Source organism: Grammomys surdaster, unplaced genomic scaffold (assembly GCF_004785775.1).
Source record: "Grammomys surdaster isolate TR1022 unplaced genomic scaffold, NIH_TR_1.0 130, whole genome shotgun sequence".
NCBI classification, from domain to species: Eukaryota; Metazoa; Chordata; class Mammalia; order Rodentia; family Muridae; genus Grammomys; species Grammomys surdaster.
This window is the reverse complement of record NW_021604588.1, coordinates 10931549-10938310: the sequence shown is the minus strand read 5'-3', so window position 1 is coordinate 10938310 and position 6762 is coordinate 10931549.

Sequence of the window (6762 nt, the reverse complement as noted above, 5' to 3'; positions counted from 1 at the left end):
TCCTCCTTCATCAAAATCTCACCATGTAGCCTTCTATGTAGCCCAGCCTGATTTTGAACTAGTGATTCCCCTGCCTCTGCCTCTGGATTGTAGGTATGCATCATTGTGCCTGGTTCTCAGTAAAAGTTTCTCAAATCCAAGTCCAAGTTCTTCTCCCAGACTCAGGATGTCTTGAAGACTTGGGGTCTTCAGCCTGTTTTCATCAGAAAGTCCTGCTTAGTATCCTGTCTGGGAATAAAGCAGGGTTTGTAGGGATGGGGGTCTGTCTGATATCCATTCCTCTGATCAAACCCCCCTCCACCCATGAACTCCTGCTGAAGAAATGTTAACCTAAATAAATAATGAATCTTCAGGGTTGGTTCTTATTCTGAATTCAGGAGTTCTGTGTCTCAGGGTGCAGATCTGTATTCTAAAAGGGATGGTTTTCTAGAAGTTCATTAGATCACACCAACTCTGGCTCAGAAAACACTCTTTCAGACAAAAGGCCAGTGTCACACGTAGTACCATGAGTTCTCCTCTATCTTCTAGGTTTTCTAATTCCAAGACAGTTTTAATATGTGAGACATGTTATTTTTCAAAACAAATTTTAAAGCAGTTTGTAAGTTGTCACAAACGTTTTGACCCGGTCAAAACTGACAATGTCATATACATTATAAGCTTTGAATTTTTCGTTTTGTTTTTGTTTTTTGTTTTTTGAGACAGGGTTTCTCTGTGTAGTCCTGACTGTCCTGGAACTCACTCTGTAGACCAGGCTGGCCTCAAACTCAGAAATCCACCTGCCTTTGCCTCCCAAGTGCTGGAATTAAAGGGATGCACCACCACTGCCCAGCTAAGCTTTGAATTTTAACAGAATTCAGGGGAAAGTATATGTCAGACATTTTTTTTTAAATCTGAATATTGTCTACCTACTTACTTGTCCCTCACCAGAGATGTCTGCCCCTTGAGGAACACTCGGTTTTATTTGTGCACCTCAGTGAATTGTTTCCACACTCACGGGACTGCTTGGTGGACACAGGGGACAGCAACAGTGAATAACTTATGTCTGTGTGTGGTGGGAAAGGTGTACGGAAGCAAGGGCAGGCTTAGATGAAGAGGAGACCATGTTCTCCTGAAGGCACTGAGCGTGTAGCGGGAGATGAGAAAGGAGCAGCTTTGAAATGTGGTGACATTGTGACACCACAGGAATATGCCTGACGCTATCAAAGTACCTTTGTCCATCCCCAATCCCAGCTCCTGTTACTTACATGATTTGTTCTAGTTTATGAAAATAGCCCACTCCATTCCCAGAGGCTCTTTAGTCCCAAGACTCTTCTGGGCAGTGTGTTCCTAGAGGGCAGATGTTTTCCTGTGCTCCCCTTTCTGAAGCAGCCAAGACCAAGTGCTGCACTTCTGTGGTAGATAGGGAAGACTCCACATTTGGGGGGCCATTGAGACAGGGTCTCTCTCTACAGTTCTGGCTGTCCTGGAGAATACTTTATAGACGAGGCTGGCCTCAAACTCATAGAGATCCTTCTGCCTCTGCCTCCCAAGTGCTGGGCCTAAAAGCATGCAGCACTGTGCCTAGAGACAATATTTGGGTTTAAAGATTATCTGCAGCTAGGCGTGGTGACTCACACCTGTAATCCCTTCACTGGGGAGACGAGGCAGGAAGGTTTCAAAGACGTTGAGAACAGGATGTATGTACAAAGCCTGTCTGTGTCTTGGGTGACACATTGTCATGACCAGGCCCGGAAGATCTTGTTTTGTTTGCATTTCTTTAAGGATTTGAAGGAAAATGGAATCTTCCACACTAGAGCGCTGAGGAGTATGGCATCCTTTCATGGCCTTTCAAGCTCAGCTTGAATTCTGTACTGCATCTCTCCTACAGGAAGTGGGGGTGGGGGTGGGAAGAGACCTGCCAGATTTAGAGACGGCTTGTTCTGTCTGCTTTTCTGTTGCTGTGATAAAACATTCTGAGCAAAAGCAACTTGGGAAGGAAAGGATATGTACACTTCCAGTTCACAGACCTTCACTGAAGGAAGTCAGGGCAGGAACTCTTGGTAGGAACTAATGCAGATATCACAGAGGAATGCTCCTTACTGGCTTGTTCTCCCTGGCTTGCTCAACTAGCTTTCTTTTACAGCCCAGGTCCACCTGCCTAGGGATGGTACCACCCACAGTGGACTAGACTCTCTCACGTCAATCACTAAGCAAGACAATTTCTCACAGCCATAGGTCAATGTGGTCTGGGAAGTTCTTTAATTGAAGTTCTTTCTTCTCAAGGTGGTTCTTAGTTGTGTCAAGAGGACAATAACACATTAAGTTGACAAATAAAATTAAAGTCACATAGTTCAACTTCAATATAGAATTAGTTAAATGGGTGTCTTAGTGTTTCTATTGCTGTGATGAAACACCATGACCAAAGCATCTTGAGGAGAAAAGCCTTTATTTGGCTTACATTTCTATTATCATTGGCCATCACTGAATGAAGTCAGGACAGAAACTCAAACAAGGCAGGAACCTGGAGGCGGGAACTGATGCAGAGGCCATGGAGGAGGGCTCCGCCTTTCCACATCATCATTAATTAAGAAAATGTCCTGGGGCTGGGACACTGGCAGCTGTTAAGAGCACTGGCTGCTCTTCCAGAAGTTCTGAGTTCAATTCCCAGCAACTACAGGGTGGCTCACAACCATCTATAATGGGATCCGATGCACTCCTCTAGTGTGTGTTTGAAGACAGATACAGCGTACTCACATACATAAAATAAATAATCTTTTTAAAAAAAGGAAAAGAAAGAAAGTGTTCTACAGCTAGATATTACGGAGGCATTGTCTCAGCTGAAGTTCCCTCCTGTCAGATGACTCTGTCTTGTATCTAGATGACATAAAACTAGCCAGGGCAGTGGGTGACCGTAAAAAGCCACAGGGGCTGATGGCACCACTGTTGCATAGAGATAACCCCCAACAAAGCCAGCCATGCAGGTTTGGACCTGGGCTCTGTCAACTGGGTAGTGGTTAAATATATATCAAGTATGTCAAAAGTATTCCCTTTCCAGGAAAAAGACATCGGGATGGGTATGGCCCTCATGCCTCACTGGACAACAACAGGGGGACCGGAGCCATTACAAGGTCCCCTTCAATTACTGGAGGTCAGGCCTCTATCCTCTCCTTCGCAAGATTAGAATCACCACAGCCCTCCTATACTTAGAGAAGGGAGGAGATGTCAGGGGCAGCCCTGCTTACACACTGAAGGCCTAAAATCACTCATAGGCCTAAAATCAATAGGCCTGTCATACAGGTATACTAACACCAAGTCTTGGGTCTCAGTGGAAAAACATTGAAACAGATGGCTATAAGCTGTTGTAAACAGGCAGCTTTTGTGGAAATTTACCAGCCTGAGGAGTCATAGACCTTGTAAATAGGTAGTCTTGGCAGATAATACCAACTTAGATAAGGACAAGTGAGTCATAGGCAGAGTCATAGTGATCTGTCCCCTGAACCTTCACCCAGACAATACCCTATTCTGAAAGATATCTGTATTCCTCCTGAACACCCATGCTCCAGTGTCATCCCCTTCCCCACGTCCTGTCTTTCTGTGTTTATAACCCCTGTGTGAATGAATTACAATTTAAAAAAATAAACAAATAAATTATTAAAAACTTTATATATACATCAAGTAAAAAGTAATACATGATTAGAAGCAGTATTATTTTCTGGTTAGACCTTTTAGATTAAACAAAAGTTTAATGTCACAATGGGCTGGGAATGTAGCTCATTTAGTATAATATTTGCCTAGAACAGCAGAAGGATTACCTTGAGTTCAAGGCAAGTCTGGGTTATTTGGTAAGTTTGAGGCCAAGCTAAGCTAAATAATGAGACTGTTTAAAAACAAAACAAAAATAACAACGACAACAAAAGCAAAATAGATGAAATTTAAGACCCCACTTGTCATCTCACATCTGCTGAATTTTGAGCTCTTTCTCAAGAAAATCCAGGTACACAGTCTTGGAGCTGGAGATCAGCTCTGACCTTCCTGGACCCTCAGCTGATTGATGACTCCAGCTCTTCCTGACCTGTATTACATAGAAACTTGAAACTACTGGAAAGCAGGCCCATCCTTACCACTGTTCATGAGCTATAGAGGGAGTGGTCTGGGACTGGTGGGCAGCTCAGCGAGGAGCAGTGCGTGCAGCCAAATTCAGCAAGAAGTGCAATCCCCTGGACCCACGTGGTGGAGGGAGAAACCCAAGCTCCACATGTTGTCCTCTGACCCCTACACATGTACCAAGGTATGGTACAGGGTTTGAGACAGGGTTTCTCTGTGTAGCCCTGGCTGCCCTGGAACTCACTCTGTAGACCAGGCTGGCCTCGAACTCAGAAATCCACCTGCCTCTGCCTCCCAAATCCGCCTGCCTCTGCCTCCCATGTGCTGTGATTAAAGGAGTGTGCCACCACTGCCCGGCTTCAAAACACTTTTTAAATGAATGGACTGAAATTACCGTTTAACAAGTATTCACAAACAAGATTCTAGAATGAATTCATGGTTATTACTCAAAAATTATTAATGACCATTCAAAAACATGAACAAACTTACGGTTATTAGTCAAGATAAGATCCAGAAACTCATTCCCCTCCAAGAAAACAATGGTTTCTTCAGGGACTCGGATCCCTGGCAACAGCCACAACTTTCTTGAGTATCCCAGGAAGCCAGGGAGCTGGGCAGCATTAGGCACTTCCACATCAAGGCTGACTTGACCTCCCAGATGTGGGGGAGCTGTCTTATTGATGACCTCTGGAAGCATATGGTGGAAAAGCACAAAAGTGTCTGCTCTGTGATGCCTCTAGCTATGTCCCTATCCAGTAGACATATTGAAATACACGGTTTTACAAGCCCTGCCTTCTTTGTAGCTTAAAAACAACTTATCTTGGACCTGAAGAGATGGCTCAGAGGTTAAGCATACTTACAGCTCTTATAGAGGACCCAGGTTTGGTTCCAGCACATACATGATGTCTCACAACCTTCTGACCTTCATGGGCACTGTGCACATATGGTGTACATACAAACATAAAACTAAATTTAAGTAGTGTTTTTTAAACATATCGCTTATCTTAATTTTACTCAGTGTATGTTTGCTTTGTTCTGAAACAGACTCTTCCAGTATCCCAGGCTGGCCTCCAACTCAGTACCTTGAACTTCTAATCCTCCTTTCTCCAGTTCCTGAGTGCTAGGATACAGACATGCATCAGCACCCCTGGTTTATAAGGGGCTAGCATCAAATCCAGGGCTTTGTACATACTCGCCAGCACTCTCCCAGCCAAGCTGCATCCGGAGCCCCAATCTTTAAAAAAAAAAAAAAAAAAAAAGCCGGGGGGAAGGGGAGGGGGGGGGGGGGGGGGGGGGCGGGGGGGAAGGAGGAGAGGAAGGAGAGGGAGGAGGAAGAAAAAGACTTCAGGTTCCCAGTAGGAAGTACAGATGCCCACTGAACAGTAGTTCTTTCATAATCCAGGTCTGGCATCCCTCTGTCTCCTTACTGGGGTAATGACCTTCAAAGTATAGCTGGAGAGAAGACATGACAAATTTGAGAGTCATCTAAAACCAAATGGGGAGATAACTGTTGAAAGTGAGAGAACAGCTTTTCTCCCTTGTTGTATTCTTCGGAACAGATATCAGAGATTAAACTGGATGGTGTTGACCAAAAGAATAGACGAGGACTATCAGGAAAACCACGCGTCAATTCCAGGCAGGCTCAACTACAGGACTGGAGGAATAAGTGGAGGCTTTTCAACACTTTATCAACATAGCTGCATTAATCAGTAGGAAGAAATGAATAAATGATATGTGCAACTTTAGAGAGTGGGAAAGAGAACCAGACACATCAATCTCTTATGCCTAGGACAGCGGATTCCCTCTGGGAGACCAAAAGCCAATGCTAGTTATGCTAGGAGTGGTTTAACTGGAGAATCCATACAGATGCGTATTAACAGCACAGGACATGGGAACCCCCTCCAAATGAAGCCAGTTTTAAATATCAGGATTATGGCGGTTCTTTTTCATTGGTAACACTGGGCCACCCCAGTTTTCTAAAGAAACTGTGTATCTTGAATGAAGCAGGGTCTGGCCACAGCGGAGAACGCTTGCTACGCTATGAAAGTACCAGGTTCAATGACTCCGAGACCTACATGGGCAGAACTATTTCTAGTTAAAACAGAAATGATGGATAGTGAACAGGGCATTTCTAACGAGTCTCACTGGGCTATTTTCTTAAGAGACCAGTTTGTAAGACTGTTAATTAGGATTTTTTTCTCAAGACAGGGTCTCAGTGTGTAGCCTTGGCTGGCCTGAAACTCACACAGATCCACCTGCTTCTGCCTCTGTGGTGGTACCATGCCTGGTCATTATGCCTTTTACACAGAAATATTACCAGGTATACTTCTTTAGGTTTGCACACAAGATGCATATAAGTTTACCAAACGGGTCACTTATTACTATTCATGACATTTTCATATGTATCTATTTTGTTTGTTGAGTGCCTTAGTAGAGTAGTAGCCAGCAAAATGATGTATTTGCTGGTTGAGCTTTATTGTTCATCGGTGTCAACATGCTTCAGACTTTCACTTCCTGTCCTGTTTCATTAACTTTGTGTGTACATTTTGGAATGATAATAATAAATAATTTTTGAAACAGGAGCTCATATAGCCCAGGTTGGCCTTGAAATTAGGGGTTTGAGATGCAGAGAAGTTTAGTAGCATTAAGTGGGAGGTAGAGAGAGAGAGGTAGAGGGAG